General features: G+C 43.8%; 1 protein-coding gene and 1 pseudogene across 5 annotated transcripts in view; one reads left to right on the top strand and one right to left on the bottom strand.

Moving 5' to 3' along the window:
• nlgn1 (neuroligin 1) overlaps positions 1–18,622 on the top strand; it is a 798,160-nt gene that overhangs the window by 411,082 nt on the left and 368,456 nt on the right. The window lies entirely within an intron of this gene.
• On the bottom strand, positions 1,549–2,153 carry LOC147115768 (uncharacterized; annotated as a pseudogene).

The raw sequence follows: 18,622 nt of genomic DNA, 5'->3' as shown, positions 1-18,622 counted from the left end.
GGTAGCGAGGCAGAGAGGTTTAGGCAGGGAATTCCAAAGCTTAGGGCCTAGGCAACAGAAGGCACGGCCACCAATGGTTGAGCGATTATAATCAGGGACGCTCAAGAGGGCAGAATTAGAGGATCGCAGATATCTCTGGGGGGGCGGTGTTGTGGGGCTGAAGGAGATTACAGAGATAGGGAGGGGCAAGGCCATGGAGGGATTTGAAAACAAGGATGAGAATTTTGAAATCCAGGAGCCAATGTAGGTCAGTGAGCACAGGGGTGATGGGTGAACGGGATTTGGTGCGAGTTAGGACACGGGCAGCTGAGTTTTGGATATCCTTAAGTGTACGTAGGGTAGAATGTGGGAGGCCAGCCAGGAGTGCATTGGAATAGTCAAGTCTAAACGTAACAAAGGCATGGATGAGGGATTCAACAGCGGATGAGCTGAGGCAGGGGCAGAGACGGGGCGATGTTACGGAGGTGCAAATAGGTGGTCTTAGTTATGCCACGGATACGTGGTTGAAAGCTCATTTCAAGGTCAAATATGACGCCAAGGTTGCAAACAGTGTGGTTCAGCCTCAGACAGATGTTAGGGAGAGGGATGGAGTCAGTGGCTAGGGAACGGAGTTTGTGGTGGGGACCAAAAACGATGGCTTCGGTCTTTGGGTGGCTGCTAGGAGACAAGGGGGAAAAGTTGGGTTGATTTGCGCCTCTCGTCAGGGTTAGGGTGGCGTTTTTGCAGCCACAGCGGCGCTATTTAAAGGGCAGTTGTCGGGCGGCCTTTTTTATTGGCCGACTGCCAGCACCTGCCCCCTTCGCCTTTTTTCTTCCGGGTGCCAGCTGTGATCGCTCAGCTCAGCACTCCTCTTGAGTGCCAGGCTGTTTTCATGGCACCCTGCTCCCCGGTGGTCCAGCTTAATCAGGGGAGGGAGGCCTGCAATTGCGTGGCGCTGTTGCATGTAGCACCGCAAAATTCACTGGTAGCGCCCCAAGAAGGAGGGGGAGTGCTTCCAGTAGCGCCCCGCCTCCTGCTTGGGGCGCTACTACTGAATTTACGGCGCTGAATTTTTCAGGACACTAAAATTAGTGCCCTGGTGACGTTAGCGCCCCAAAGGGGGCATCACTGGATTTTTCCCCTAAAGGAGTAGAGCAGCAAGAAGAACAAGGCACTCAGAGTACTTTGTGGACGATTCCACGAAGAGGAGAAAGAGGATGAGGCAGAGGATGAAGATGGTGCCCACAACGCAGCACCAGCTGCTCACATTGCTGCCAGGATGCCAGGGATTCCCTTATAGCTGTAAGATTCAGTTTGTTACTACCACTGGACCGATGTAACAATCACATCCAATCCCACTAACACAAAGCAGTCCTGCAACCAACTATCCATCGTTGCACATCCCCTCATTGGTCCCCGTCAATTCATGTCTTCCCATTTATCAACAAGCAACTAAAAAGGCGACTTGCTACTCAGCAACTAAGAATGGGCAACACTGAAAAGTGACACAAACAATAACATTTATGTGATTCTACTAAACAACAGAAACTTAACAACATAACATTTGGTCTATGTGTGTACCCTTTTGTTGAACAACAAAGCTTTCCTTTTTCTACCACTCCTACATGGTGCAACCCCTGTGGCTTAAGCAGAGGTAGAGGCAGGCTGCTCAGATCCCTGCTCTGACTGTTGAGATGCTCTTGGCTGATGACCTCTAGGTGTTGGAGCCCGTGAGGGCTCCGCCAAAGACTGCTCCACATGTACCTGTGCAGGGGCAAACTCAGCCATCGGGAAAGGCGGTAACATATCGGGTGCTGGCTGAGCGGGTGGCAATGGGTGAGAAGTGGGAGCGCTTTGAGTGGAGTCCCCACTTCCATGTCTCCTTTCGCCATCGTCCCTCTCATGGGCCAGCCATACTTCAATACCACTTTGCTGGAGAGCAGCTTGGTGTTGATCAGTGATGCCAAAGCCAAGGCTAAGGTGTCTGTCATCCCATTTAAGGCACCAGACATGTTGGTATCCAGAGTTTGCATGGCCATGGTCAAGGCCTGCATGGACTCATTTGATTACCGTGATTGATGTTCCACAGAGTTGGCCAGTCTATCAATGGAAGAAGACAACCTCGCAATGCCCTGCAACATCAACCTGCTCATGCTTGAGCAGGACGCCTCCATTTTCTGCAATCGTGGTCAGTGTGCATGGAAGACCTGCTAGTACATTGCAGATTTTCTGCTGCCCCTTAATGATAATCCTTTTCATCTGTGTCCAGCTGAGCAGAGATTGGAGAGGGCTGCGCCCTCCAGCGCAGACTATCCACAGCTGACCCTGCCACCACTGTCTGTTCGTGCTCACTTGTGAACCATGAGTCACCGCGTGAAAACCCAACTAACTGCCTAACTGGACCCACCAAAGTGTGAGCATCTGTGCTGGTGCATGGTAAGCACGAGTCATGTGACAGTGCACCCTCAGAAGGAGTCAGCTGCTCTGAGGATTCGTCATCTGGGAGGTCCACCGACTGCTGCTGTATGTATGAAGGCCCTGGCAGAGAGAAAAGATATGAATTAATACTGGCAAGCTAAGAATGTTGCAACTTAGCATTATGAAGATGATCATATTTCACTCGCTGCTGAAATCAAGTCAACATGACTGAGTGTTGTATGATATATGGATCGTTGATATTTAATTCTGTCGCCAGGTAGCTGCGAGGTCCCAATATCTCAATCTCTGGTGGTCAAGGGTGCTGAAACGCCACTGATCTCTATCGCTTCCTCCTCTGCAGCTGTCAACTGGGAAATTTTTGGAGGACCTCTCCCTCTCCCTAGCATTCTGTGCTCTCTTCTCCTGCAACAGGGAAAAGAACAGACATATGAATGACTGTAATGGCATGTGTTCACCCGATGGATCCAATGCATTTGGTGAGGGCGAGTATCAGGGAGAGGCATCAAATTGCATAAGGATCAGGATGAGTGGCAGTGGTGGGTGGATTGATGGGGATGTGAGGAAGTGCATAGAAAGAGAACGATGGGTGCATTTGCAAGGTAAGTGGGTGTGAGGATTTATATGATGGATTAGGCTTGACAAGGCAGAGTGAGGGGGATGGGGGTGATGTGCACAGCAGGATGTAGGTGAATGTGCAACTGTACTCACCTTTCCTGACCTGGTTACGTCATTAAAGCGCTTCCTGCACTGAATCCAGGAGCATGCCACTATGCTCCTGCTCCTGACCACTTCAGCCACCTCCAGCCACATCTTCTTTGTTGCCACAGTAGGCTTCTTCCTCCCGTTGCTGGGGAAGAGTACCTCTGGCTCCTCATTGCACCCATCAGTGCATCAAGGGATGCGTCATTAAACCTTGGGGCAGCCCGTGACCATTCTGAATCCATTACAGCACTTCTCCCTCATTTTGCTGCAACTCCTAAATCCGCCAAATTCCATCCTTGGATTGGCCCTATAAATACCCCAGTTGAGATCATGTCAGGCAGATCCGCACCATGCCCGCTGTTGTGCATTGGACGCCAAACACAGAAGTAATAAGGATGGTGTAGATGGTATAATGAGGTGGCTTAGTTGAAATTGCACATACCGACACGCCGCAACTTTTTCCGGGTTTTGCTCCTGATATTGCATCCCCCCTGCTCTGAAGATGCCTTGGAGTTATTATCAGGGCAAATGAGTCTGAAATTCTGCCCTTGCACTGGGCGTATCTCGTGTGTTGCTGCCAGAGCTGGGGTCAGGGCAGAGATTTTGTTCATGAAGAGGCGGCCAGGAAATTTCAGCAGGATTGCCACAGGCACATCTACTGTTGCTATCTGCAGTGCAATGTTGATAGAGGGAATGGCTATTGAGCCCAGTGGCAGGAACACCGATCAAGCAGATTGCCCTATGCTTGATGGTATCAAGCTTCTTGAGTGTTATTGCAGCTCCATCCATCCAAGAATTTGGTGAGCCCATCATACCCTGACTTGAGCCTTGTACATAGTGGAGAGGTTTTAAACAGTTAAGAGTACTCGTCACAGGGTACCCAGTCTCTGCCCTACTCTTGTAGCCACATTGTTGATATTCTGGTCAGTGGTGATGCCAGGATGTTGGTGATGGGAGTCTCAGTGATGGTGGTGCTGGTGAAGGTCAGAAGGAGACAGTTGGTCCTTTGCTTGTTGGAGATATATAGTGAATGTAATAAATCTCCAAACTATGAACTTTTACTAAACATATTCTTTTCCCACCTCCTCATTGTCTCCCATGCCAGACATTATTTCCCAGCCAAAAAGGTGAGCAGGTAACCTGCTTCCAGGCCCCTACTAAATCCATCAATCTGCAAGGGTGCTAACACGTGGCCAAGGTTGAAATGCTCTTCAACAGTTGTTTTACCAAAGGAACAAATTGCTCTGATTAATTCAAAACAACTTTCATCCTTCCCATTAAGCTGTCAGAACCCCAGGGGAAATGGCAGCACGAATCTTAATGATGACCCTGCCACCAAATATGGACTGCTCATGATTGCTGAATCTCAGAATTCTTATAGATTCACATGTTTATTTAGAGGACTTTTAAAAAGCAGCCACATGGAATAATTCCTATACTTTCACAAACATTGTTCGTTGGTTATAAATTCAGAGGAATAATAAATCAGCTTCAGTCTCTGTGCTGGCTCCTAACTGAGTATTCCTTCCTTCCTATTTCGGGAAAATAATCAGTGATTTCTAAAGGATAACAAATTAAAAACAGGAAATGCTCCAATGTAAGCAAACTACATTTTTCCAAATTGTGTGGTTGGCCCAAGGAAATGTTTATTCATTCCTACGCCATCATTGACAACACTTCCTCCACTATAAAAGCAAACCAAAATCTGAATTCTTTATATATATATACAGGTATATGTTTTTTTATTTTTACATGATAAAATTTAATTTTATGATTACATAAGTTTTAGATGCAATCATTGCAACAGAAGGTACATACTAGGCACAACATGAAGACGGGTTAATGATTGGACTCTAATATTCAAAGTAGGACTTGAGCACCCAATCCACCCTGATTTTTCAGTGCAGTACTGAGGGAGTGCCACATGTCAGAGGTGCCATCCTTCAAATGAGACATTAACTGAGGCTTCTACTACCTGTAGCTGTAAAAGATCCCATGGCATTAATTGAAGAAGAGGGAGGATGTACTCACTCAGCTAAAACCACAACAAAATATATGTTTATCTCATTACTCTTTTTGGGATCCGGTTGTTGCATTTGCCTACATAACATATATAACTACAGTTTTTAAGTAATTAATTGGTTGTGGAGCACTTTGGGATATCCGGGAGCTGTGAAAGGCACTATATAAATGCACGTTCTTTCTCTACTGGCTGAAATACTTCCAGTTGCTGATACTTGCAGTCTTACTCAGATGGGTACAAAGCAAAAATAACTGGAATTATAAATCCTCTTTCAGCTTATCCACAGTTATTGTACACAGAAGTTGACCCTTGGTACAATTGATATAATAAGGGATAATACTGTGAAAGACAGTATGAGGAGTTATGTGGATTTGTTTTATTTTATTTTTGTTTTGAAAAACCTGTCATTTATTCATTCGAGGGATGTGGCCATCGCTGGCAAGGCTGGCATTTATTACCCATCCCTAGTTTCCTTGAACTGAGTGGCTTGCTAGGCCTCTTCAGAGGGCAGTTAAGAGTCAACGGGCGCAAAATTTAGCTCAGTAGTGCCCGTTGCTTGGGCGCTATGGGTGCCGTTCTGGGACCAAAATGGCTTCCGCTGTACATATGCATACTTCTGCTGTGAATCGCGCCAAACACCAGAAGTATGCAGAGGAGACAGATCATGACATCAATCAGCATGCAATGCTGATATGATGCCAGCGTTGCCATTTTGGAGCTCCACGCTCCAGCCAACGCCCTCTCTTAAACTTGCACAGCTGAACATGCGTTAAGCAGCATGAAGAACCTCTCACTAATGTTATTTAAAGGGATCATCAACTACTTACAGGTTAGTTGCTGTTTTATTTCTTCTGGCTGTTGCTTCAATTTTACAAGTGTTTGGCGTTTTCCTTAGTTGTTTCTAGTTGCAAAAGTCTACAGGGAGTGGTGTGGTAGGTGCTGAAGGACTTTTGCTGACTACAAGGCTTCTGCACAAACCAGTTGCTCCCAGACATGGGTGCACTAGTAGGCTTTCCCCTTGGAATAGAGCATGTATGGCAGAATGAGCTGAGGCCACGCAGAGCAGGACAAGATGCTGGAAGAGGGAGGAGAAGTAGGGGGAAAAGAGCTCTCAACAGGAGACCATGTCCACTCGGTGTCAGGGAGCAATTCCTCAGCGAGTAACAATGTGTGAGACATCTGCGCTTCAATAAGGACGCCCTCACTAAAATCTATCAACTGTTGCAGCCACAACTCCAACCTCAGAGCAGGGCAAGGACTGCATCGCCAGTGGCTGTGAAGGTGACCATGGAGATGAAACTTCTGCATATGGCTCCTTCCACGCTGGAGCTGGAGATATTTGCAACATCTCGCAGTTTGCCATCCACTGTTGCATAAGGGAGGTCACTGAGGCTTTCTATTCAAAGAGAGCTAACTACATTTCATTCTCTCTTGCCAGAGACCAGCAGGCGGAGCGAGCACGAGGGTTTGCTAGGATTGCAGGCTTCCCCATGGTCCAGGGTGCCATTGACTAGACGCAAATCACATGTCAATTCTGCCATATACCGGAACCGAAAGGGATTCCACTCCCTCAACGTCCAGCTGGTGTGCAAACATAGGCAGCGAATTATGCAGATCAATGTCCGGTATCCTGGCAGCAGTCATGATGCCTTCATTCTGCGGCAGTCCACTGTGCCAGCTGTTTTTCAGCCACCACAGCAAACCAAAGGGTGGCTACTGGGCAACAAGGGCTATGTGCTGATGACATGGCTCATGACTCAGTTCGCAGCCCGCGCACATGTGGCAGCATGCATACAATTAGAGCCATGCTGCCACAAGAAATGTATTAGAGCAGACCATTGGCATGGTGAAACAATGATTCTGCTGCCTGGACCGCTCTGGAGGAGCCCTGCAGTACTCGGCTGAGCAGGCCTCAGGATTTGTGGTGGTCTGCGGCATGCTGTAACATCGCCATTATGAGGGAACAGCCCTTGCCACCAGTTATCAGGCAAGCAGCTGAGGAGCAGGAGCATAAGGAGGAGGAGAAAGAGGCATAGGAAGGGCCACAATGCAAAAATAAAAGCCACCACAAAATAAACAGTGTAAACAACATTTATAAATTAAATCATGCCAGATTCAATACACAATTAAACTAATCACGCTTGTGCATTCCCTTATTGCCTGTCTTCCGTGTGCCTTTGCCTATCTTACTGCTCCTATGCAGTGCTACCCCAGTGGCTACAGCATGGCTGGTGGAAGGCTGCTGACTTTCAGTGGAAGAGACTGCAGATGGCATTAGAAGACGACCTCGAGTAGCTCTGGGTATAGAAGGCCCAGCTTCAGACTGCACCATATCTGCATGGGCGGCAGCAGTCTGGGCTGACTGGCTGACAGGCAGCAGCAAAGGCACTGGCGGAGTGGCAGGGGTGGAAGCACGAATGCTGTCATCCTGAGAGAGGACAGCAGGTTCGTGCCTCTGCAATCCTAGTAATCTGTTGGAGGACAGATTGCTGGACTGCTAGGACACCCTGCAAGCCCCTTTGAACACTGGTACCCGCAGCCATGATGGCAGTATGAGCTTACATGGCAGCAAGCTGAGCTTGCATGACTTCAGTCTGAGCTTCCACTGCAACACTCAGACTTTTGGTGGAAGCTGCTTGTGCTACAATGGAAGCTGAGACATTGGCCATCAGACACTGCATCGTGGTTGGGTCGACAAGTGTGCTCATGGAGTTGGCCACCACTTCCATGCTGGAAAGGATGGGCTTCAAGCAATGCGCAATGCCCAGTGCCAAGTTGGAAAACCTTTGAGCCCGCTCTCTCCCATGTTGTGCTATTCTTCACCATTTCCCAGGTCACATTCACTTCCCCAATGACTCCCAGCACCTGCTCCAGCCACAATGCACCTTCCCTTTAAGAGATGCAGGTTAGCTTTAAGCAGTGCGGGCTAGCTTTAAGTAGTGCTAGGAAGTTACAATTTTGGGCCCCCCTGCTGATGCGTGCAGCCAATCAACAGCGCAGTTAGTGCTGGCTGCATGTAGAAATAATGCTAATAAGCAGGCAGCACGAAGATGTCGTGCTGCCTGCATTTCAAACAACGGGCACAGGTTAATCGCGCATCACGATCCCCACACCCGGTTTCATGGACTATCCACTTTAGCCCCCAACTACTTTGGTGTAGGATTGGAGTCTTTTATAGGCCAGAACAGGTAAGGGTGGTAGGTTTTCTTCCCTAACAGACAATAGTGAACCAATTGGGTTTAATATGACAACCGTATAGCTTCATGGTCTCCTTTTGTTTTACTGATACCAGCTTTTTATTTCCTTTCCTTTTAAATATGTTAAACATTTAGCTAAGAATAGAAGATAATTTTGGTAATTACAGATGTTCAGCATGTTACTGTTTTTATTTGCAAACTGATATAAAAAAAAACCAGAACCAGATAAGTTACATGCTATAGAACGGAGTGTTTCCACCTCTGTAACATCACCCGACTCCACCCCTGTCTCGGCTCATCTGCTGCTGAAACCCTCATCCATGCCTTTGTTACCTCTAGACTTGACTATTCCATGGCCTCCCACCTTCTACCTTCCGTAAACTTGACGTCATCCAAAACTCTGCTACCCATGTCCTAGCTATCACCAAGTCCCGTTCGCCCATCACCCCTGTGCTTGTTGACCTACATTGGCTCCTGGTTAAGCAACACCTCAATTTTAAAATTCTCATCCTTGTTTTCAAATCCCTCCATGGCCTCACCCCTCCCTTCCTCTGTAATCTCCTCCAGCCCTACAACCTCCAAGATATTTGCACTCCTCCAATTCTGGCCTCTTGAGCATCCCCGGTCTTAATCGCTCTACCATTGTGGCCATGCCTTCAGCTGCCAAGGCCCTAAGCTCTGGATTTCCCTCCCTAAACCTCTCCGCCGCTCTACCTCTCTTTCCTCCTTTAAACTGCTCCTTAAAACCTACCTCTTTGACCAAGTCTGCCCTGATATCTTCTTACGTGGCTCGGTGTCAAATTTTATTTGATAACGCTCCTGTGGAGCGCCTTGGGACATTTTACTATGTTAACGACGCTATATAAATACAAGTTATTGTGTTTTGTTTCAACTTCAGAAAAAGCCAACATGAAACCATTCATATTGTAGCATTGGAAAGATCTATTTTCTCTGTCAGCATGCTGCTGCTGGAGTCTCTATTGGTGGAATCCCTCTTTTATATGCTGTTGCTTTGTTCTTTCTCTTTTTTATTCTGTATTGTCCTACAGCTTCACAGGTCCTTATGCAGGCCCCTTTAGGGACCAATGTTAGTACACTATCTGACTACTTTTTGCCCTGTCATTCACTTGCTTCAGAGAGCGCATACAGCAGGCAAGATAGCCTATCAGGATTGAGTCAAAATAGCCATATTCAAGCTGCTTGGTGATATTGGAATAGGGTTGCCAACTCTGGTTGGACATTTTCTTGGAGGTTTGATCACTTGACATTTAATGGGGGAGGAGAGAGTACGAATATGCTGGGGTGAGTAAATCTTAGATTCTGCAGTGCTGATGTCCATCTGACCACGTTACCAGTAACACTTTTTGACGGTCCTTGAGGATGCTATCATAACCCCATCGAGCGAGACAAAGAATCCGAATGATTTTTAGTTTAGGTTTTGTTGTTTCTGCAGATATTCACAAAGAGAAGTTAAATTTAGACCAGTGTTAAATTTAACAAGCTCTCTCACCCACTTCTTACAGATTCAAATGTCGATTCCAATCTTGATGATATGTGGAATGGTCGTTTATGTAGGGTGGAAGTAGCAAATTCACTGGAATCATTCGATAGGTGGATAGAGATTGTGATGGATGAAATGCAGGTTTCTATGGATGCGGCAAGCTAGACGAGACAAATGGGCTCATCTGTACTTGGTGACCTTTGTTTAAGATCCTCTGGCATTGTTTGAAAAAATATGGTGGGAATGACACTTGTGAGCAATGACTAGTTGAAAAGTCACTTAAACATATGGAGCTGTGTTTATTTTTAGCAGTGAAATACATAATTAAAGAGACTTTGCAGGTTTGCATACACTAATTGATAAGGTAGGGCTGACGCTTTCCACCACCAAGATGGCGATCAGGTGGCTTCGGCCGAGCTCCAGTTGGTACTGTGTAGGTGCCACGGACTCTGCACCCAGCATCCGATATCCTGTAATCATCCTGTTGTGTCTCCACATGTCTAATTCAGCTGCTCTGATAGACTAGCTCCCGCCCAAGGCTAATTGCCTACTTGTAGGGATTGAAGAACTTCAACATAGCAACGCCGCCATTTCATTTTTGTACCTGTAAAGTGCGGAACTGGAATGAAAAACCGTGAACAGTAGCCACAGTAAGGCCTGCAGTAGCGACGGACGCTTGTGTGCGTCAATTCAACAGAGGCGGCTGAGGCGCAAAAGGGCAAAATGCTTTTATCCCAGGCTGCTAGCAGCAGTGCCTGGGAGAGCAACCCTCAATTCGGGGAGACTCTCGGACAATCCAGGAGGGTTGGCAACCCTATACTGGAATGTTGCAGCTTTCCCATTGTGGCCCTCTCTCTTCTGTTAATTAAAACAACATTCTGTGAATATAGATTTTTCTCTAAGATTAATTTAATATTAATGATTCTCAGATGCTAGATAATATAAAGAATAATAAATAAATAAATAATAAATGCCACTTACCACTTAAACCGTAAATATTGAAAATTAGGCCTAATCCCGCTTAATACACTGGAGCTCCATATGGTTTACACAACATATCAGGTGAATATTGCTTAATATACAGATAGGTCAATATTGAACTAATCAGGTATCAGGTAAGGAAGAGCATGACTTCAGAGGCAAAATATTAGCATATTGAAGCTTGAAGAAGGCAATAAAATAATAAAAAATAACTTTTATAGTTTCAGGATTTATTATTTTAAAAAAACTTGCAAAGAGGAAATTTGGCAGTGAGCCCAGGTTTGATTGTGTCACGGAACGAAGTGACTAAGGATTTTATGAGTTCCAAGCTGACCTCGATTTATATTGAATTCCATAAGAGTCCTTTTACTCATCTCGACCGCAGAACTAAGTACCATTACCTAAAAGATGCAGTAACCTCTCCATGCAAGATTCAATGAAGTACCACACTCTGATATAATATGCATTATTACATGCTCCCTCACTGATAGAGCAACAATATAAAAGAGGCTTATCCATAAGTAACTCCCAAAGATAAGGTTAGATGTTGACAAGTTCCAATCGTTTTACAGAGATGGCAGCTTGCTATTTGTTAACTCTTCACTGCTGTTGACCATTGTTTCAGTTATTCTTATTTTATCTTCTCTTTCATTGGAGTCTTCTTGCATCATATAACATTGTCAATAGAAAGAGTTGAAAGATGACTTGCTTCCATTCCTTCGGCAATACTACTCTTGTTATCAAATAACGAGGATGCTCCAGATGGTGTGTAAACAGAAGTATGCAATTTGAGTAAATTATTACCAAATATACATGAATAATGCAAACCTCCATGATCCTACTTAAATATTGTATAAAAAAATAAAAGATTGTGCCTTTCCTAATTCAATTTGCAAGAGATTAAAGAAGGCCTTGTATTCTGACAGCAGAATAAAATACTGTTTGCATAAGGATTGTTGTCTCAGTGGTGCCACCAATGCTGCCTCTGCAAGATCCTGCAAATCCATTGGCAGGATAGGCGCACCAACATCAGTGTTCTTGCTCAGGCCAACATCCCCAGCATCGAAGCTCTGACCACGCTCAATCAGCTCCGATGGACGGGTCACATTGTCCGCATGCCCGATACGAGACTCCCAAAACAAGCGCTCTACTCGGAGCTCCGGCATGGCAAGAGAGCCCCAGGTGGGCAGAGGAAACGCTTCAAGGACACCCTCAAAGCCTCCTTGAAAAAGTGTAACATCCCCACCGACACCTGGGAATCCCTGGCCCAAGACCGCACAAAGTGGGGGAGAAGCATCCGGGAAGGCGCCGAACACCTCGAGTCTCTTCGCTGGGAGCAAGCGGAAGCCAAGCGCAAGGAGCACATGTCAACCCAAGCATCCCACCCACCCACCCCTTCAACCACCGTCTGCCTCACCTGTGACAGAGACTGTAGGTCCTGCATTGGACTAATCAGTCACCTGCAAGCTCATTTTTATTGTGGAAGCAAGTCATCCTCTGTTCTGAGGGACTGCCTAAGAAGAAGACTAGCAGTATGAGGTACTCTAACTGAATGCACCACTGAGCTCAGAAGGTGCCATGTTGATAACATACAGGGATGTTTTTAAAGTTGTCATGAGAAAATGTTGTTATGGAACATTAGCAAGCATGGGAAGATGCTTGAGGCCAATTTTCCATCGGTCATTGTGACAAGTTCCAAACCTTTCAAAACAGGAATGTCAGTCCTACATTGATTTTTTTTTTAAATGTCTGCTTTCTTTGATGTATAACATTCTGAAAATGAGAGGTGTTCATCATTATTCATAACATTAATAGATGCAGGCTGTTTCTGAAATGAATTTGGAATGGAATGCTTACTCTTGTGGATCTCACAAATAATTTGTAATTAGGTTTTTATTTGTAGACTACAAAATGTGTTGATCAATGGGTATAAGTATCATACAAAACTTACAAGATGTTAATTATTAGACAAAATTATTTCACATTCGTTTTAAGTCTTTACCTTAATTGGGTTACAGTTTGGCTTCGCAGGTACTTGAATGAGAATGTCACTTTCATTGGTGAAAATCAGTTTGGAATTTTGTTTTAGTGAGGCTTCAAATCACTTCTAAACTGTCCCGTAACTGTCCGAATTACTCTATCTGTAACCTAAAGAAAAACAGTGCTCTGAGAAGTATTTTAAATTTAGAATACTACCTACATAAGCACTGCACCTAAGGGGTCAAATTTCCCATTTGCCCTATGGGAAAGCAGTGTGCTGAAGACCTATTGTTTCAGCTCATCCAAATTATCTGCTGGGGTGGCTGTTACATATAAACATAGGAAAATGTCAGACAGGAAAGGACCAGATGGTCCATCAAGCCAGTCCCATACTGTCATGATGCTTTATGCAGTTTTATGCAGTAGGCCCATCTTCGGTTGTATGATGCTGAAAAGGTTCCTTCTTGATCCTGGATATAGATCCTGACCTTTTGAATCAATTACTGGCTTGGACTGAAGCACTAAACAATCTTGAACATTTTAATTGTGTTGGAGCACAAGGATCAACAACTAATTTCCTAAAACCAAGTGCAGGAAGTATTTGGCTGTGATCATCATAATAAAGCCATTAGAGACTTTGAAATATGTGTTTGATTTAAATTTAATTGAATTTAAATCAGCTTTTAATGGAAGTTTTTCCTTTAAGTAGAAAGTGAGAGCTAAGGGAAGTAAATGAGGAAGACAGATTATATTACATTAAAGCTATTCAGTTATCAGATATAAAACTCAAAAGAATAAATGGGACCCATTGAAGCAGGCCTCACCTTGGTCTGGCATTAGTTTAGCTTAACAGCAGCGGTGATATTTATGAACTGAGAAAGTAGAAAAACATGAAATGTATCAAAAGGTAATTTTTGATTGTGCTATTTTTGTGGGGAGTTGCAGAAACACAAAGCTTCACTGTGGTCTGCACTGTGATCTCGATTAACACATGAAACAAGGTCAATACCACAGTCTTTTTCATTAGTTCATTTCTGCAACAATCCTTTAAGCACAAAATCTGCTACATAAATAGAATGCTGTTTGTCATTGTTAATGACATTTAAGTCTTTAAAACTCATTTTTCTAACGCTATGGTTCAACTGTATTCATTAACCTTTTGTTGGAAAAAACGGAATATTTTAATACTAAGGAGTATTTCACAAGCAGCATATTAAATATTGTGTGGATAGGTTTCTTGACCTTATCGTATTCAAAGGAATGCATTTTATTACCTGCTGATGTAAACATTCTTTTTGAACTACAGATTAGATTGCCTGCCTGTGGCACTTATCAACTACCCTTTGGCTTTTAGTTTGTATATATTGTGCATTCTTATCTGTATGCCTAACATAATTGCATTATATTGAACATTACAGTGTAACAGCCTCACTATATAGTTGCAGAACTGCTACTGAATAAAAAAATAAATTAATAAAATGTAGTAGAACAGATAATTTTATGTATTTAACTTTAATTTGCTCAAACTTGGTATGTTCACAGAAGCATAAAGAACTTCTCATTGAAAAAAATTGTTGAACCCTTGGGCTCAGAAAGGGAATAGATCATTAAAGCACTACGATGTAGGTTATTGTTACGCTGGATAAAAATACTTATGTAGGGGGAGGAATAAAATTAAAAGCTTTATGCCATTGTTCTCAAAATGTACAAAGTAGCATATCCAATGACATAGAATCTAAGCACTATTTTGTAAGGCTGAAACCAGGCGGGCGGGCAGTTAAAATTGGCTGGCTAACTTAACCTACCGATGGCTTGCACCAATCCTGCTGTTTTGAATTTTAACCTGCTTCTCTGAGCAGACGGCAAGGACACCCACTTGAAACCGGCCAGCGTGGTCCTTATTTAAATATGAGACTGTGGTTTGATGACACCTTCGGGCGCTGACTGCAATTTTAACTGGTGGCTTGAGCAGGGAAGCTGTTGTGGCTTTCCCACCAGGTGAAGATAGCAGGAAGAGGATTCTGGGTCAAAAGAGGCCCAAACAGTTAAATTGTTTTTATTTCTATTGTGGATCCAGGAGGGGCAGGGTTAAAATTCTGGCTAATTACTTTTGTGCTAATTTATGTTGTAATGGGAATAGGTTTGGTGCAAATTTTATAGCATTACGGGTACAAGAATTTTACTTTGTGTTCATTTTAAATATCTACTCCATCGCTGATGGGTAAGCAGCTCCAATGCCAGAGCATTAAACTCTTAATGAGAAGATTATGAGGTCAAATCCCAGTCTTAACTAAAGTTCAAATTTGCCTGCTCTTATTGGATTATTTTCTCCTGATCTCTGTTGCCCTGTTTAATGGAGCAGAAGGGCACTGTGTCCTATGGGATGGGAATATGTGCCACTACAGGCTTTGACCTTGCAGAAGAACTTCTCCTGACCATTTACAGAGCAGCTGTGATAACAGTTAGGGAGAAGTCTACAATCCAAACTGCCTCTTATTTCTGAAGGAGAAAACATAGTCGTAATGAAGGATTGAAAGGACAATTTTTAAAAATAATCATATTTTGTATATTCTAGCTCATAGTTAGAATATCGTTTTACACAGTTGAAGGAAGTATTCAGTTGCATGTTGCTTGTTGTGGATGCAATTAACATTTGAAATTGGGATTTTTCCCATATTGAAGAATGGCTCAACTGAAAGTTAACTGGACCTGCATTTTTTGACATGCATGATTCACTTCCAAACCAGCAAAACTGTCAAAGGTCCCTGTAATTTCCCGAACAGTTGTACTGCTCGACTATCTTACATTAAAGATTCTAAAGTGCAGTTTTTTAGCTTTTTCCATTACTGGGATGCCGTGAAAAATACTGTGATCTTGAGGATAGAGGCTTTTATAGACTGAAATTGCATGTTTTTTCTGCAGTTGATGCTGTACAGTATTTTTCTTCTAAGTCAATGAATGTGAAATATGCTTACACAAAAGATTAACATAGAAGATAGTTAAAGGAAACACGAAAACTTTCATGTTTCTGAGCTAGGCAAAGGAGGACTACATAAACTTTATTTTAAGATTGAATGCAGTGTGATATCCTCAGAACAATATTTATTAAAGCAGTACAGCAGAAGAAGGTCAGTCATTGCAGTGTTCTGATTGTATCACATTTAGGCTGTTTGGCACATGATAAAGACCAGTGCTCTGAGTAATCCTAAAATCCACTGAATACATGTGAGAAATAATGTGGGAAATTTACAGTGGTATCAGGAATATTCCTAATGAATTATTCATAATTCTGTGAAATGAAACAAAATGTCAAGACACCAAAATGTTTATTGAAGATTATTAGCCTCTTGATTATTTCACTGCTCACCTTATCTACATAGCCATGCATTAGAAATCAATGTTTGGCTTGATACTTTTAATAATTACTTTTAATACGTTCCATCTAGTCAGATTTGAAGATCCTTAAACAGTGTCTTTCCATCTGTTTCTCGTGTGTATGTTTCTAACAAATACATTGGCATTTGACTAAGGTGATATTGAGATATGAGGTAGAATTTTATACTTGCTATTAGCACTGGCATTAATAATGGCTGATTATGTTTGAATTAAAAATTGCTACTTATCCAGCGAGATGCTGTGTAAAGCAGTGGTGCCATCTATATCTGTAGATGGCAATGTGCATGGCATGCTTATGTACCACTGCTGCCAAATTTTCAGGCCAAAAAGCTGGTAGGTCTGAAACTATCATAGTGTTTTGTATTAATATTGTATAATGTATAATGGCCCGGAAATTGCGGTCGACAGCATAGCTAAGAGTACGTCGCTGACCTTCGAAAGAAAGCTGCGCTTATCTGGTGCGAGGCCCCCTTCGAAAACTCGCGTTGTTTCACTGCGGAGTTGTGCGTAAGCGTACCTAGGATCACGTGGGCCGGTGCGCCAATCAGGAAACAGAAATCTCCAATGCCCGACATCAATCAAATTTGAAATTCACACATTGTAACATTTATCTGACTCGTGGGATAACAGTGGTAGTCTGCAATAATCAAGTGAACATGGTCTATTTATCCCTGGTTAAGCTCAGCACCTCATCACCCATAATATGGAAATGCAGTGTTTTTTTCAATCATCAACTAAATGCACTGAAACAACAGTACTGCTTAATTTAACTTAAATCTTGCAGTTCTGAGGAAGTTGATCATGACATGCAGTCAAACCCATTCATTGAACGTCATTGCCCTTATATGCTGTAAAACATGCCATTTCAGCAAAGCATATGGTAAAATAAACAATGCTTTTCGAGCACTCAAGCTGCTGTTTTGATGCTTCACCCATATCCCCCCTTCCCTTACGCTGTGCAAGCAGGCTCTTGTGACTGTTTGCACTAGCCATAAAATTTTCCTGCGTAATTGCTGGGCAGTTAGTAGGCAATTAGCCCAACTCTGCACCAGCAATGAGGATTTGACAATCGCAGCGGATAATTTGTCAAGTCGGAACTTGACAGATCGCAAGTTCGGGGTGGAAATCCCGAACTTGCGGTTAATTACAAAGGCCATATGACGGTGTACTCTGAGAGGAAGTCTTATCCATAGTATCAGGCTGATGCTAGTACAGCAGGAGTAAATGCTGTTACCAATGATTTGTATGTTGCAAACAAATTTGAAATTACTGTCCCCATTGGTTTTTGCAATGGCAGCATGCTAAACCCCAGCTCCTTTTGATAAACTGAGAGCCATGTAAGAATCCTCAATGTCCAAAATTTATAGATGGGGGATTATGTAGAATGAATTGCAATATGTAAATGAATCATAGGATCTAAAATTAAGGGGGGTATTTTCTGGCGGATCAGCGGGCGGGAACGGGGGCGGGACGGGTGGGGAATTTGATTTTTTTGACAGCGAGTGGGGACCCCGCTGTCAACCCGCTGCAACGTGCCTTTTCCAATGGCACTTGTGTGATCTCCGATCTGACCCGCAGAGGCAGGCGACCCAATTAAACCAATTATTGGGTTGTTAATAGACCCTTAATAATGCTTTTAACCTTACCTTTTCACTTTAACTGCTCGCCCACGGGGCCCATGCTGTTCAGGGACCATGTCTGTGAACCTGAGGCAGGAGTTGAATGGCTGATTAATTGACAGCTTCAAATGTACAGTAAAAGCTCCCACCTGACAGATCAGCACTTTCCTCAGCCACAAACCATTTCTCAGTCCATTCCCAACACAGATTATGCAGGCTTTCCACTTTACACTCCCATCCAGTGTCACCTTATTGGAAGAACTCTCTCACCATTGACAGAGTGCTTCTGTCATCTCTACTTCACCTGCCATCTATTCCATCAACATGGTTGCCCTTTATACTGTCTCACCTTGGTCCTCAAAAGCCGACCACGATCAGCCTCAACACCAGCAGCACGAGGCACACCAGCAGTACCAACAACAACACGAAACTTCTCCGCAATTACCTGATGCTGCACAGGACATAGAGCATCAGCACCGACCACATTGCTGCCTGGGAGGCCAGGGATGACCTCACCATGGCCAGATTTACTTCACTTGACGCTGTACACCCTGGCTGCCAGGTTGGTACCATCCCACACCAACACCACAAAGCATCCCTACAATGTCCAAGCCATTTCTTTCATACTCATCACCATTGTGGGGGGTATTGCTATGTCTCACCATTCACTGCAACTCACTAAGCCATTTCCAAAGGTGCACACAAATCTGTCCAAGAACGAAAAATGTTGAAAATAAAGGTTCCAATGTTTAACAGCCCATTAACAGAAACTTTACATGAACATTGGATAAAACACCCAAGTGGC

This window comes from Somniosus microcephalus, chromosome 6 (genome assembly GCF_052327205.1).
Source record: "Somniosus microcephalus isolate GS21.2 chromosome 6, FLI_Smic_1.0, whole genome shotgun sequence".
In the NCBI taxonomy this organism is placed as follows: domain Eukaryota; kingdom Metazoa; phylum Chordata; class Chondrichthyes; order Squaliformes; family Somniosidae; genus Somniosus; species Somniosus microcephalus.
This window is presented reverse-complemented; position numbering and strand designations above follow the sequence as displayed.